General features: G+C 44.1%; 1 protein-coding gene across 3 annotated transcripts in view; it reads right to left on the minus strand.

Moving 5' to 3' along the window:
• GNG2 (G protein subunit gamma 2) overlaps positions 1 to 16,208 on the minus strand; it is a 104,160-nt gene that overhangs the window by 33,789 nt on the left and 54,163 nt on the right. Inside the window, exon 1 of one of the 3 annotated variants that reach the window (XM_040969901.1) lies at positions 10,670 to 11,069. The exons of the other annotated variants lie outside the window; for them this stretch is intronic. The gene's annotated coding sequence lies outside the window, so the exon portion shown is untranslated. Of the gene's footprint in view, positions 1 to 10,669; positions 11,070 to 16,208 lie in introns of those variants that run through there. 3 annotated transcript variants of the gene reach the window in all.

A 16,208-nucleotide genomic window follows, 5' to 3' on the forward strand; every position in this document is an offset into this window, starting at 1 on the left:
AAATACATTTTTTAAAAGTAACTATCCTGAGTGGTAGGGAGGAGAAGCCAGAACAGGAACCTTCCTGCCGCAATAGCTTCCACACCAGCTCCAGAGGACAGAGGAGCCTGTTGCAGATTGTTGGCTTGGGGACCAGGAATTATCACACAGATGCTACTTTTAAAAAATCAGTCTTATCAAGGCATAATTTACATGCTTTAAAATTCACCCTGTTTTAGTATGCCAATAGAAGGGTTTGACCACTCACCGCATGTACAGGGACTAACTGGAGGAGCCGCTTAACTATCTTTATTGCTGGCCTTCTTCCTTTTTTTACCTACCTTCCCAGAAAGAACATGTCTGAGACCAGCACCTGTGTACCAGCAGCAATGCTGAGAAAAGCAATGGCTGTGAACTTGATCCATCTCACTTAATTGACCATGGAGTTTGTCGCATTCTTAAAACTCGAGTTTTGCAGGACCCAGAAGTTATCTTACAGAACTATTCAACCAAAACAGAAATCTCATGTATGACCACTAATTTAGAACCCTGTAATCACAGGTAACACTGGCTTAGAAAGTTGTTCCTCAAGTCTGGAGCTCAGAATAGCCCCTGTGTTTATTTAACAAGTGTGGTCCTATGTAGGCCTGCCTTAGGAGAGGCCCGTGGGCTTCTCTGGAAGTGAGTGGTGGAGAAAACGCCTCCTCACCCTCGCTTCACAAATGCAAGAAACTCCAGAGGCATAAAGGCTACATGATGGCCTCTGACTGGTGTGAGGAGCCGGGTCTACAATCCAACATTGAACACACGTGGTTAGAAGCACTTGGCATTTCTTATTTGAATTTTTTGAATGTTCTTACCACTGTCCACAGTGGGAGCACAGTGAAGGTTCAGGCTTCTTCTGAAGTTGCCTTTCCTTCCCCTGTGACCACACCGGCACAGGACCAGTGAAACAAGGGCAATGCCTTCTTGTTTCTGGGACCCAAGAATCACCTCGCCTAAGGGGGACGTCCTGATGAATTTTGATGAAAAGAACTGGGCATGATTTTTCTATCAGAGATGTTTTGTTGCATTATTTCACAGACTGTAAAAAGTCAGACTTGACCACAGGGCTTCCTGATTAGAGTGTGGCTATCTGCTAAGGAGGTCGCTGCACTTTTAACAAAATATCTGAGTGCTGTGTGGAGTGACAAACAGATACATGTGTGGAGGTCCATGGGGCTATCTTAGAGGACAAGTCTTGTTCCTGAACATGGAGTCTCATGAAGGAACTGTGAAGGGCTAAGCAGGGATGTGGAAGCAGCAGAGTCAAGGGGAGGTTTCATGAGCGGACAGTCCTGCACCATGAGGCAGAAACCTCGGCATGGGGCAGTCAGACAGGGCTGAGCTCTGAGGCTGCAGGTTGCCTTTCAGTTTTGTCTTCGCTGAGTGACCATGGTTGAGTCATTTCATCCCTTTGTGTTTAAGCTTTCCTTGCTGCAAAATCAGAGCTGATGATTATCTGGCTCTGTTCTAGAGACCTACTGTAGTTCTACACCTGTCACTGTATTGAGTCTCCTGGCTCTGGTGCTCTCGAGACAGTGGCCAGCTTCAGCTCATGTCACAACAACCAGGTGTGCCAGGGAAGTGGAGAGACAGGCAGAGGAGGCCCGAGATCACAGAAGCCCATGTGGTTGTAAAATGTAAAGTGGATTTTTCTGTTTTCGCCTTGCTAGTGGCTGCTTCCAAGCTTTCCCCATTACTCTCTCCCACTGCATCCCAATTCCAATAATTCTTGTATTCCCTTGGGTGTCTCTTCCATAAATAAGGCCAATGATGGAGCTGCTTCCTGAAATCATTTTGCATGTGGTGGTGTGGATGTGTCTCCGTCATTTATGAACATGGCAGCGTGGGGCTGCACAGGCAAGGCTGGCAGTTCTAAGGGGTTGAATGAAAGGGATCGGATCATGCTTGTGCACTGCATTTAGCAAATACACCAAAGGAAGTGCACACCAGAGAATCAGAGGACCAAGTCATGCCGGGTTAGAGCATCATCTGTGTGGTTGAGCAGTACTCAGAGTGTGTCATGCAGAGGAAGGCTAAGATGGATGGGCCACTTCACAGAGCAGGAGTGATGACTGGTCGTCTGTAGGGAAGCATATTCTTGAATTTCTGGAGACAGATGCTTTCATTACTGATGAATTTAAAAGTAGCACAATCCATTTTCTTCTGACAAGCAGAGATAATGCCATCCTACCAAACAGCTTTCTAGAAGCACCGAATCTCCTATTGCAATTTTCGATCATCTGTCACACTGGCAGCTGAGCAACCCATGTCAACAACTACTGCCAACCTCCTCTTCCAACACCAGCCCAATATTTTCCTTGTGTTTTCCATGCTACCAGGTGTAGAAGGGTCCAGGAAACTCCTGTGGTGACTGGATTAAATCTCATCTCGTCCTAAGCAATGTTGCCATGGAAATCAACCCCCAACAGGACAGGAAGCAGAGGTGGACATTCCCTTTAAATTTTACACTTGTGGATTTAATAATGCCATCCAGCTCTAACCACCTCAGGCTGCTGGCACACACAGCTTATATCAATGACTAATGTCTCGTCTCCTTCCTTATCTTTTGCTTACTTGGAAGCAAAATTTTCCTGGAGCTGCTGCAGGATTCAATGATAGATGGATGCTCATTTCCAGAAACCTGTCCTGAAAGGCTGCTGAGTGACTCTCGAGTCTCTGTATCCTCACTCCTTCCCCCTCCCCCATGTCCCCAGTAAATGTTAGAGGAATCATGTGGAAATGAACTGCATCCATCATTGGGTCCAATTTGGCAACTACTTAACATTTTTGGGAAAGAACAACAGACAGTTCTCCAAACCAGGTTCCTCACTGGGCTTGTCACTGAGGTATGACCCCTAACTAAGCACATGGGCCTGGCTCTTTCTTCTCATAGAGGTCTAAAGAACACTGGAACACCAGAACTTTACAGAGACACTCGCAAGGCCTGGGATTTGGCCCTAAAAGCCCTACCACCAACCATCCTACTCCCTTGTCAAAGTGCAGATTTGTTGCTAATGAACTTCATGCACACATAAGGTCAGAGCAGGATGATTCATGGAAGGCGTTCAAAATTCCCGGAGTTGTGGTTTGGTGAGCCAGCCATAGTACGGGGGAGGCGGGGGATAGCTCTCATCAAGTTCCTCTGCTGGCACACAGGTTGGAATCCACAGACGCCAGACTGCAGAGGTGACTCCAGGAAGCATCCTGCTGTCATGACCAGACCTCAGAGTTCCACTCACATGGAGGCTGATTCTTCCTTGTCCTTATTTATCATAGCCTTATTATCATAGCCTTCACTATGAACACTTTCTACCTTCCAATATGTAACAGATTATTTTCCTTAAAGTTCTAGCTGAACTGATTGACTGACTGGGTAAGTGAACAGAAATCTTACAAGACTTCTGGCAGCTGCTTCCCATCCAGATCTTTGTGCAAACAAGAGATTCTGGACTTCTTATTTAAAGTGCTAGGCAGTGCTGGGACCAATGGCAGAACAGGGAACTGGAGCCATCCCTCATTTCCAAGGAGCGTCCACTCTAAAGGTACAGAGAGACCCAGCAAAAGGCAATTTCAATATGCCCAGGGTACAGTGGAAACACCCAGAAGGGGCATCTTGAGCCATTCCTTTTCCAAAGAGAACATAAAGCTTAAGTTTATAGAACTAATGTGAAATACAGTGAACTACTAGATCAAAAAAGAATGTCTTGAGCTAATAAATGTAAAAAATATATTCTTTCACTAAATGCCACTTGTTCAAGTCATGTACTTTTAGGCAAACCAAGTTTCAGTCACAGTGAGAGGAATTAAAACATGTGGCAAGTGAAGCACAGAGACAGGAAACAGTGATATCACCAGTTTTCTATGGCTTTGGACAGAAAATTGGATCCTTGGCAGCAAGACCTACGCAGACAAACTAGAATTGCTGGATACACAATCTGAGTCAACACCACCACTACTCTGAGGATCAGAGTAGCATGATTCCTGAAGGTCTGAGTTTTTTGACTTGGATTCACACAACACCATCTGGGTCTTTCACAAAAGAAAAATCTGAATTTGAGAATTTGAATACTATCACTTTGAGGAAAAGGTTTAAACAAATTAGATCCCCAGCAAAATGATTTGTTATGTTGCTTGACTATCTTCTTCTTCTTTTTTTTTAAAGATTTATTTATTGTAAAGTCAGATATATAGTGAGGAGGAGAGACAGAGAAGAAGACCTTCCGTCCGATGATTTACTCCCCAGGTGAGTGCAATGGCAGGTGCTATGCCGATCTGAAGCCAGGATTCAGGAACTTCTTCCTGGTATCCCACATGGGTGCACGGTCCCAGGCCACAAGCAGGGAGCTGGATGGGAAGTGGAGCTGCCAGGATTAGAACCGGCGCCCATATGGGATCCCGGGGTGCGTTCAAGGCAAGGACTTTAGCCACTAGGCCACGCCGCCTGGCCCTATCTTCTTAAGTGGAATTATCTGACCTAATGGAATTTCTAAATGGTCAGAGAAGACAAGAAGGCAACGCAGCCCACGAGAGAGGGAAAACTCTCAGTATCCCCCTCGAATGACCCAGGAGTGGAACCAGCTCAAGTATGTGTGTCACTGTATGTAAAGGCTGCTTTTTTATCATCACTGAAGAGCTTCCATTAGCTTTTTTACATGAATGAGTCCAAGAACAGAGAAATGCAATTATTTCCTCTTTCCAAGGATTTTCCCAAAATGATGATTGGCTTGGATAACTTTCCTACCCAGATTATTTTAAATATGAAATTATATTTTTATTATGCCTTAGAAGACCCCAGTTGGTCAAGTGTGACAACAAGGTCGTACAATTAGGAATCTCCTATGGGGACCAGTGTTGGAGTAGACATTCCCCCAAGTTGGTGGTCATGCTGAGCCCACTAGGGGCACATGAAATATGAAAGGAGCAGCCTGCACATCTGCCTGTTGTGTCTACGTCCCTGAAAAAGGTAGTCCAAAGCTCACTCGAGAGTCAGACAGAAACCTCTGCCCTGCTTCTTTGTCCATGATTCTAGCAACTTTTACGTTTAATTCCTATGATTAGTTTAAGAAAGTAGGGATAGACTATTTTAAAAACTTAAGACCTGAAATCCACTACTTTGCTTGGCTTTTTCAGATTTTGCTTTTTCTAAATAAACATAAATGTACCCTTAGGAAGTCTGGTGTTAGAAGCAAACTTAATGCCAGGCTGAGGACTGCAAGAGATTTTAGTAGACAGCAAAACCAACATTAGGCAAAGAGTACACTACAGTCCATTTCTTAACAAAATGGACACTATTTCTCAGTGTCCCCAGGTTTCTGTATTTCCCAGATCTGAAAAAGAATCAAACTCAACAACTGATCACTTCTTGGGATCCTTTTCCTTTTTGGTCCCCCACTGTTCTTAACTCTTTCCAAGTGTGTTAAAAGCTCATTTTCAAGTCTTAACACAAGAGGACTTGAATTGCAGGGACCAAAGAGCAGAGTGCCCTCCAGCTTTCAGAGGGGCAGATTCTAGACACACATTTTAACTATCTTTACCTATAATGGCTAACCACCAGTAGGGAGGAAGCACAATTAGGGAACACAGAACCAAGCTACTTTTGTGGTCACGCTTTCTGGTTGCAGTTGAATCTTCTGCCGTGTATTTATTGCTCAGGTTACTTCCATATACAGTTTCAGCTTTGTTAACTGTAAAATGGGAGCTTTGACTCTAAACCCCAGGTTACCGAGAGGCTAAACTAAGATGACTAATGGTTGGTGCTTAGAATATTACACTGTAGGTAGCACTGGCTAAACTTTTTTATGATAGGAAAAGAGCTAGCAAATACCCCAAGAAACCGTTGAACTTATCTGGACAATAAGATGCTAGACTTTAGATGCTTGCAATGAAAGAATCTCAATTGAATTTGAACTGTGGTAATGCAACAAGGTGGAGGAATCCACCATGGGGGGGTTTGGGGAGGGGTGGGGGAATCCCAGTGCCTATAAAACTGTGTCACACAATGCAATGTAATCAATAAAAAAGGAAAAAAAAAAAAAGAGCTCGCAAATACTCAAGGCCCTCAACACCATCCACATTACTGATCAGGTCATTAGTGAGAAGTTACCACTAGGAGAATGAGCACCAGTGAAGATAGCAGAACCTTCAGATGAGGACAAGAGCATCACAGATTTTGAAACTTCAGTGGAACCTGTGTTTACCCTGTTTTTGCACTTTAGGTAGATACTTGCTTTGGGAAACTCTATGCTCATACCTCCCTACCCTGGGTCTTGGGGATAACTGACAGCTTGAAATGGATGTCAGCTTCAATTTCCCCCTTCAAAAACAATCTGGGTCATTAGGATTTTGTTGTTGTTTGTTTGTTTTTCTACTTTAAGATTCCTCTATGGAAACAGAGCAGAAATTTCTGGGATTTTCTCATTTCTTCCCTCTTTTTTTTTCTCTTAAGTTGTAGCATGTTCAAATGCCAAAGCCATATTAAAGCACAGTTTGAGTCCTACCTACTCTGCTTCCAATACAGCTCCCTGCTAAGGCACCTGAGAAAGAAGCAGAGAACAATTCAAGTACTTGGGCCCCACCATCCACATGGGAGGCCTGGAAGAAGCTCCTGGGCCCTGGCTTTGGCCTGGCCCAGCCCTAGATATACTGGCCTACTGGCCACGTGGGGAGTGAGTTAGTGGATAGAGGATTTGTTTCTGTCTTCTCTTACTCTTGGTCACTCTTTCAAATAACTAAATAAACTTAAAAAAAAAAAAAGCCACTGTCTCTCACTGTAGTTACACATATAGGTGGGTCTCATCTTCCTGGACACATCAGACTTCAAAATTATCTACACTTGTGCAAGCTACCTTTTTCTTGCATTAACTAATCTCAACTAAAATGAGTGTAAAAGCTTGATGGCGTGTCACTGTTCTCAACTCAATGATCAATAATGAGGATGACTAGTATTTCCACAATGGTCTCCCTTTTCGGCTTCCAACTCTTTCCATGATGTTTAAGCAGGTTCTCTCATTCCTATACTCAGATTGGGAAACTGGCCTTGCTCTGGCCCACAAGGCCACAATTGCTAAGTGACTCAGGGTTAGGAACTGAAAGCTTCTAATATAATCAGCAAAGCAAATGGGAACAGAAAGCTAGTTGCTCAAAGTAATTCATACAAAAATGTAAATGACCAATAGCTTAGATTTATCAAGAAAGAAATGTTTTTGAAAAGAAAGACCCAGTAAGGATATGGAATATGCAGGTACAGGATGATAGGGAGTGGAGTTTGAAGTTTTTTTTAAGCTTCTAAGCAATAGAAGTTTATTTCTCAAAGTTCCATAGGCCATGAAGTCCAAAATTGAAGCACTAGTGAATTTTGTTTTCAGGATCATAGACATCTGCTTCTCATGTGTCTGATTAATTTTTCCCATCCCTACAGACTTATTGCACTTAAGCTGGGTTGTCTCCTGGGGACTAGGGACAGATGGTAAAGCTGTTGTCTGCAACACTAGCATCCCAGATGAGCAGTAGTTTGAACCCTGGCTGCTCTACTTCCAATTCAGCTCCCTGCTACTCTCCTGGGAAAAGCAGCCGAAGACGGCCCAAGTGTGTGGGCCCCTGCTACCCTTGTAGGAGACCTGCAAGAAGTTCCTACCTGCTCACTTCACCTTGGCCCGGTCCTGGCTATTAAGGTCAGTTGAGTGAACCAGGAGATGGAAGATCTCGCTCTCTCTCATATATCACACACACACATATATATGTCTCTCCCTCTCCCTGTAACTCTTTCAAATAAATAAAAAAAAAAAATAGAAAAAACCCACAAATCTTTCTCTTTCACTCTTGTTCTCTCTCATACAGGACACTTAGCTGGTTCAGCCTATAACAGAAACAGACCTCGGTCCCATCAGTTACCACTGAATCTCCATTCTTAACTTCACTCAATTGCTTTTAAAAGTAAGGGTATTTTGTGAAAAATTAAAATACACCCTGTATGTGGGCAACCACAGGAAATGTCATTTGCCAGGCAGCACTGTGCTAAAAACATACAGATGGCAGAGCACATACATGTTAGCAGTAGTTCCACCCAGGGCTCCCACGCTGCTGAGTACAAACTGCAGGAAGCTCCCTTGGGCAGGGAGGCCTGTCCAACACTTCCTTCTGCCCCTCCCCCCGACAGCCCCTCTCCGCAGTCCTGGACTTGAGCAAGGTCTGAGTGGGTTCCATTGAGAGCACTGAGCTGTGCAGGAAGCACAGAGCAGCCAACAGTGAAAGGGGCCTTTGTGAGCAGGGGTTCAGATTGCTTCAGCAGACTCCCACTGAGAGGCTCTGTTTCTGAGCTCCCTCTGATTCTCAGAGGAAGGGGAGCTGCTGAAGAGAGGGAGGGGGAGCTGAAGGGAGGGCAGATGCGGAAGAGAGGGAGGGGGAGGCGAACGGGGGAGGGGGAGCTAAGGGGGGTAGCTGCTGAAGGGGAGGAGGGGAGCTGAGTGGGGGAAGGGGAGCTGAAGGGGGAAAGGGGGAGCTGGATGGGGGAGCTGCTGAAGACAGGGGTGGGGAGAGTGAACTGCAAAGAGGACTCCAGCTAGGCAAGGGGCAGAGGAGGGGTGGTGGCCACTCTCTGAGATAGAACTCTAACTTCCAGGGCAAAGCAACCATGTCTGATGGCTACTAGGGAACGCAGGTCAGAATGCCACTGTCAGAGCCAGTAGTGGCCTCTCGGGACCTTCCCCACCCCAAAGAGATTCCTCCCCAGCAAGGAAAATCCCTGGTGCCCTGATTTCCAGCAAAACTAAAACAAAAAAACAAAAAATAGGGAATGTGTTTTTCCCTAAGCAGATATACTTTTTTTTAAAGTCTTTTTCCTTCTTTTCTATCACTAAGAAACTCTATTTTCCATTTTGCAATATTCACAAGTAATTTACTTCTCATTATAGTACCCTCATTTGTCACAGAACAGTAATCTTGGGGGCAGCATTTCTAGCCTAGCAGCCAAAGCACCCACAGGCCACACTGGAGTTCCTGGGTTAGATACCTGGCTCTACTGCTAGGCTACAACTTCCTGCTAAGACAGACACTGACAGGCAGCAGGTGCAACAGCTCAAGTGACCCTGTTAACACCTGCCACCCACAGAGGAGGATGGGAACATTGACTTTTCCCAAGTACTCTACACATGGCAGGCATTATGCAAGTACTCAGGTTCCAAAGAAGTACTCAGGAGATGGGTACTAACATTACTCCCTTACAGTCTTGGAAATGGAGGCAAAAAGAGGCTAAGGAAGTCACCCAAGGCCACATAGTTGGTGGGTGACAGAGCTCCCTAACTGGTTCCAGAGTCTGTGCCTTTATTTTACCACACAGTCCTAGAGGACTCTGAATCTAATTCAGAGGACCACAGCAATGATCTCTTCTGAATTCTCTCTTATTACAGAAGGGATGGGACCCAATGAAGTCGGCTACAGAAATGTGGCTAGTCCTTGGCAAAGTCTGGGGGAGAGTCAAGATTATATTTAAATTCTAATGGAATGTGGACACACCATACCCCCCTCCCCCAGTCACCTGAAGCTAAGTGCCCACATGCCTATGGCCCTATCAATGGTCAGGCCTACGTAAATTCATGGCTTCTCAGTTATAAAATGTCAACTTGGACAGCAACATGGGTCACATTCACAGGCATTTTTGTGAGCCTCATCTAAACATGAGGAAAGGGAAGGAGCAACTAAAAACTATGCCAGGGACATGAGCTCAAAATTCTTGACCCTTGAGGCTGGTGTTGTAGCACAGCGATTGAAGCTTCCACCTGCAGTGCAGACATCCCATATAGGTACCTGTTAGAGTCCCTGCTGCTCCACTTGTGATGCAGCACCCTGCTAATGTTCCTGGGAAAGCAACATATGCCCCAAGTGCTTGCGCCCCTACACCTACCTGGGAGACCCAGAAATAGTTCCTCGTTCCTGGCTTTGGTCTTGGTCATTGCAGTCATTTGGGGAGTGAACCAGTGGATGGAAGAGCTCTCTCTCTCTCTCTTACTTATTTTCTCAGATAAATAAATCTTTAAAAATAATATCTGTGGGCCCTGTGCAATGGTCTAGTGGCTAAATTCTTGCCTTGCAACTGCCGCGTTTCCATATGGGCACTAGTTCGTGTCCCAGCCTCTCCACTTCCCATCCAGCTCCCTGCTTGTGACTTAGGAAGCAGCAGAAGATGGTTCAAAGCCTTGGGACACTGTGCCTGTGTGAAAGACCCAGAAGAAGTTTTAGGCTCCTAGCTTTGGACTGACTCAGTTCAGGCCATTGTGGCCATTTGGGAAGTTAACCAATGGATGGAAGATCTTTCTCTCTGTCTCTCCTTCTAGCTCTAAAAGAATTTACCTTTCCGATAAAAATAAATAATGATTTTTTAAAAAGTGTCTGACCCCATCTGAGTAAGTCTGTTTTTGGCATCTCATAGGACATCTGTTCTTATCCTTCAGAGTGACTCTGTGTCACGATCTATAAGCACACATTTAGTGTATACATGTGTAGTCCCAGGCTCCCTGGCTAGCCTGTAAGCTTCACGACGACACTGGCCCTGTGCATTTCACTCAACCCCGGGGCCACAGTAAGTATTCAACTCAAAGTCTCAACAACATGATTTAAAGGGAGATTTTAGGCTGCACCACACTTTACTTACCATGGATTTACTTTGTTTTGTTTGTTTTTTGCTGTTCAGGGCTCTTTGTCCAGTCACTGGATCACATTCATTACGTGGGCACAGCCGACTCAAACAAACAAAATCTCAATCAGAGAAGTTTAACAGCCATATGTATGCAGCTTTCATTCAGGGTCCATGAGCTAACAAGGTGAGACTGACTATGTGTTAAACTTCAGTCACCAAGGGCAGGCATTGGTGTAGCAGGTAAAATGTGACTTGGGGTGCCTGCTGGGGTGTCTGGTTCAATCCCTGGCTGGTCTGCCTCTGATGCAGCTGCGACTGATTGCTCTGCATCCTGGAAGACAGAAAGTCCCTGCCATTTCTGTGGGAGACACAGATTAAGTTCCAGGTTCCTGGCTCCAGCCTGGTCCCGCTGCAGCTAAAGCAGACATTTAGGGAGTGAACCATAACATGAAAGATCTATCTCTCCTGCTGCCTTCCAAGTGAAATGAAAATAAACACATCTTTTAAAAGGTTTATTTATGTATTTGAGAGGCAGTGTTAGAGAAAGTGGGAGCTTTCAACCACTGTTTCATCCCTCAGTTGACCACAATGGCTAGAGCTAAGTCAGTCCAAAATTAGGAGCCAGGAGATTCTTTCAGGTTTCTCATATGGTTGCAGTGGCCCAAGAAATTGGGCCATCCACCACTGCTTTAACAGGCACATTAGCAGGAAGCTGGTCTGAAAATGGAACAGCTAGGATTTGAACCAGTGGTTACTGGGATACCAGCACTGCAAGCAGTAGCTTAATCCACTATGCCATAATCTCTGCCCTATAAACAAATGCTAAAAATGAATAAATAACTTCAATGATCAATCCAAAGAGTAAACAAAAAAGAGCAATACAAGCTTCTAAGTTACAGATTACATTGGAAATAAAGGAATTACTTTCAAGTTCTGGAGATAATTCAAAGTATGTATGCAAAGTTCACTATAAGACCCTTTGTTTAGGAACCGTTTAAGCACCTAGAGAAAATAATTTTTGTTTGAAATGTTCATTATTTATATGTAAAGAGCTATTTATACTTTAAAGTTATTTTAAAAACAAATTATTCTTTTAACATTTTAAACATTATTCTTGTAATAGTATTTGTTATCTACAAATAACAGGTTTGAAGAATAAGATAAAACAACCTCCCAGTTACTCTCTAAAATAAAATGAACTGTGAATGTACTTAAATTAATGAAGCTTTGACTTCAGCCAAATTATAAAAATCTTATGAATTGTTTCATTGTTGAAATGTAAGAGTTCTCCAAAAGCAGTAACTCTTTTCTGCTTAACTCTTCCACAAGGAAAACAGTAAGAGTTGCCAATCAGCAGATCTAATTTTGTGCCTAAGTAATCAGTCTGCTTTAATTTCTACTTTATTGCTGGATCCAAACAAGAGCTGTCTCATTTCTGTACTTTCAGTGTCAATGCATTCATTTTTTAAAACTTCTTTATGTGGAGAAGCATAAGCTATTGCAGGGAGCCAGCGAACACAAGGTCAGCGCCCTTTCCAGGGGACCAAGCCGGACAAGAACAATTTCTCCTTATTTTCAGAAAACACATGTGTACAAACTGGGAATAGATGTATATTTTTAAAAATCTGGAGTCAACCCTTTGCCTCAGCATGCATCTGCCACACTGACTCCATTAGCAAACAAAGGAGTTAAGTCAACTTTGCATATGTGAAAATGCACTTGGGACTTGAGTCTGTGAAAGTTATGAAGCAGCCATACTCCAAAAGCTGCTGGAAAGACAGAAAATGCAATGCACTTGTGGGGTGCCTACCGTCTTAGCAACATGTTAGGTCGCGTCCACAGAGCTATCACTGACACAGTGCAAGCGACACACTTTGGGGATGTCTTTATCCCACCTTTTGCCCTCCCATTACCTGCAAGCTTGTTTTTTTCCCTTCATGGGCATGGTTTGGGGTTTGTCTTTAACACAACATATCTAATAACAAACAAGGAAAATGCATATTTTCTTTTGTGATTGAAATAACCTTGACTAGCTCAATAGTGTGCTGCTGCTGCTGTTTTTTAAAGGCCTGATTCTTACTTTCACAGAGGAGCAAACTTCCCTTGATGAATCCTAGCTACCTTTCATCCAGAGTGATTCCATGTGTTTGGACTTTATACTACCTGCTGCATGATAAGCGACAAAGGTTAGGCATTAGTAACCCCAGCAGTAGGCTCAAATTTCCCCCCAGGAACCCCAAGAGCATGTTACCCCTTGGCGAGAGAGTTCAGAGGTGCAGGTGGTAAGAGTGTGGCTGTTCCTGTCCCTGCTAACAAATGGGAAGCAATTTTCTCATGGTTTCCTGCTGGGGCCCAGTAGGTGCTACTGTGGAAAAGTGGTTTCTTCCTCACCTTTCTTTCCGATGCTGTCTGGCTTTCGCTGGTACACAGGGTGCCTTTTGGACCGCAGTGAGGAGTCACCTGGGAAAAGTGCAGACCCCTGGTTCTGAGGCGAGTCCATCAGGCTATGTCTTTCTGACTGCCTCATCTCCCTCTGCCTCCAGCTTGGGTCGCAGTCAGCTCTGTCCTGCTCTGTCAGTGCACCTGAAATCAGATCTCTGGGAATGAGTGATGTCTATAATAGACTGTGCTTCCTTATGCCCAACAGCTGGGCACCTGGGGAGCATAAGGCTTTTCCTTATCCCACTGCTCTGGCTTTCAGCCAGGCCTCAGCCCCCAGGGGCCACACCTACCTTCCTGAATCTGAATAAATACTGAGACATGGGAGACAGTTGTAAAGCCAACAGATGGCCCTGCAACCCTGACATCATCCACTGCCTGGCATCCCTTTTTGCCCATCATGTGGTATCCCTGGAAGTCCTGTATGGTGACGGGTGTGATCCAAGGCAGTCTGGTACTGCCTGCCTGCCTACCCCACATCCTGCAGGCAGGTGGGCGTCCCCGGGGTTGGCGCTCATACTCCAGGCTCCATCCCTTCTGCTGGCCACTGCTGCACTTGCACCAACTTTGAATCTTCTTCTCCCAGTAGAGTGTATTTAACTGGGTTCATTTCCATTCACTGTAGTTTTTTTTTTTAAAAGAATCGTCTTGGAGAAGAAATTTAAACCCTGTAAGGTGCCCTAACACTAGACTCCTGGAAACTAAAATGGGAAATAACTCAGTACAAAAGAGGTCCCTGTGGGAAGCAAATGTGCAGATTCCCCTGCCACGTTCTACCAATGGTGCACTAAGCCTGGTGGTTCCATTTATCTCTAGGGGGCAAGTAATGGATCTATTTCAGCACCTACACAATTTCTGTGTTTTCTTCTGGATGAAATAATAATAGGTCTAAAATATGGCTTTCTTTCTAAAATTAGTTCTTATTCAGACACTGTCATCTGTGACTCAACACCATTTTATACAGAAATAGAAAATGATTACCTACTAGCAGGTAGAACAATGCCTGACTACATTCAGTAAGTTGCTCGTTAGCCATTTAATGTCCACGCTATGTGGCCTGTACAGTAAGGAACAAAGACATAAGCAGGAAGACGCTCCGGTGCTCAAGGGGCATATTTTACAGGCTTTTACATTTATTTTTTAAAGTTCTACTGTCTCCTTTGTAGTCCAATGCTGCAGTCCCAGGAGACTGCAGCGTTTTGCAGTGTGTTTCTGAGGAAACAGAATAGCTGCCTCCTACTTCTAAATGGGTAACTGCGCTCACACAGGTGGGCCCAGCAGTCCTGACCTGCCAAGCAGGTGCTCCCTGCAGCGCCCTCACTCACAGCAATGCCACAATTTGTTTGTTTTGGAACAGCATTTTCTTACAAACATTTTTGGAAAATGTTAGTTTTCTGTTGAGGAGAGATTTTTTCCTTTTTCTATTTTTATTCTTTCTTCTTTTAATTAGTTGTTAACAGATCCATGTGCTTTATGCATACAATTCTAAGTATATAATTATATTCCCTTCCTCCTGCCTTCTCCTTCCCACTCATACTCCTCCTTTCTCCCCTTCTCTCTCTCTCTCTCTCTCAGTTTTTGAGATAGTGTGTTTTAAACTTACATTATATAAAAAGGCCTAATGCTGCACTGAATAACAAGTTTTACAAGAAAAAAAAAGCAGTAAGATAATGGTTTTGTGGAAATACAGACAATAACCGAATGGAAAAATGACTATTTCACTCCTATACAGTCTATTAAAAGCAGAGATCTTCCATCTCGTCAGCTGGGCCAGGTTGAACCCTAGAATTCCATTTGGCTTTCCCACGTCAGTAACAGAGACCCAAGTGTTGTCTCCGCCCCCCAGGACATGCATTAGCAGACAATGGAACTGAACCCAACCCTTCTGGTACAGTCCATGGGCGATCTACACAGGGATTTAACCACTGCACAAATGCCTACCCAAAGAGAAATACTACAAGCCTTCAAATTCAGAAGATTTTTTTAAAATCACTTAAACTATAGAAGAGAACAGATGGCGTCTAGTGTATCCATTTCCGCCTGAACCTATAATGTTCCAGTTACCCAAGTTCAATTTACTTTCTTGCTGCCTCTTTAAATCCCTTCTGAAGTATCCCAAGATCAAGCAGCTCAAGCATCTTTCTGTAAAAGAAGTTAGGCTCTTTGTTCTCCCCACAAAGAACAAAGCCCCCCAAGTGTCAAGCTGTCACTGTTCCACTCTGATGCTGCCCTTCCCTTACAGCCAGGCACAAAGTTCTCAACCCAGAGTCACCCTCCCTTTTGGTGAGCAAGGACAGTGTCTTCAGGAGGCACTCATTCTCTTCTTTCAACGATCATTCCCAAGTTCCAGGAAAAAAGAATAAAGATGATGAATGTGCTTTAAAAAACCAGATAATGGTGGTTACTAACACACGTAAGCTCCAAGCAAGGCCAATGTTCCCAGTAGGGGAGGTGACATGACAAATACTCCGGGTGATGACATAATTTTTTTGATAAGCTAGAGGTGGGGAAAACTCCAAAGTACAACTCCCAGTTAAAACTGAAGTTCAAGTTAACAAGTAGACAGGCTCTGACTTCCCAAGGGCAGGGCAGGCAGGAGACCATGGCATTTAAAGCCAAAAAGGAACTTTAGCTTGGAACAAAAAATTTGAAATACATGTACTATTTTTTATTAATATGTATTTCCATGAACTTTCAGAAGGTCCCTTGCATTGTCTTTGTCCATTTTCCCTACTTTATCCAGAGACTCCAATCCCACCATCTCAGGATTTTTTCCAATGCAGTGAAAAATGGAATGATCTGGATGACTACCAAAGCTAGCTCCAACCTGATATTTAACAAAACACAAAACAAAAGCCCCCATGCCGCTGCCATTGGATCAGGCTAAGCAGCCCGCAAGCCTGATCAGCAACAAGCCTCTCTCCTGCTAGGACCAGCAGGCCAGGGCAGCCACAGAGGAGCTAACTCAGAGGCCTTTAATTAGCCATTTCACTTACAAATGAATGAATTAATTAGATAAGCACTTGGAGCACATTACTCAAGTGGTTTACATAAAACTTCAAACATAAAAAATGCTGGCACTATATTCTTACCAGATCATGCTACTACTTAGACT

The sequence above is a fragment of the Ochotona curzoniae genome, unplaced genomic scaffold (assembly GCF_017591425.1).
Source record: "Ochotona curzoniae isolate NIBS_2020 unplaced genomic scaffold, NIBS_Ocur_1.0 scaffold_4701, whole genome shotgun sequence".
Classification (NCBI taxonomy): Eukaryota; Metazoa; Chordata; class Mammalia; order Lagomorpha; family Ochotonidae; genus Ochotona; species Ochotona curzoniae.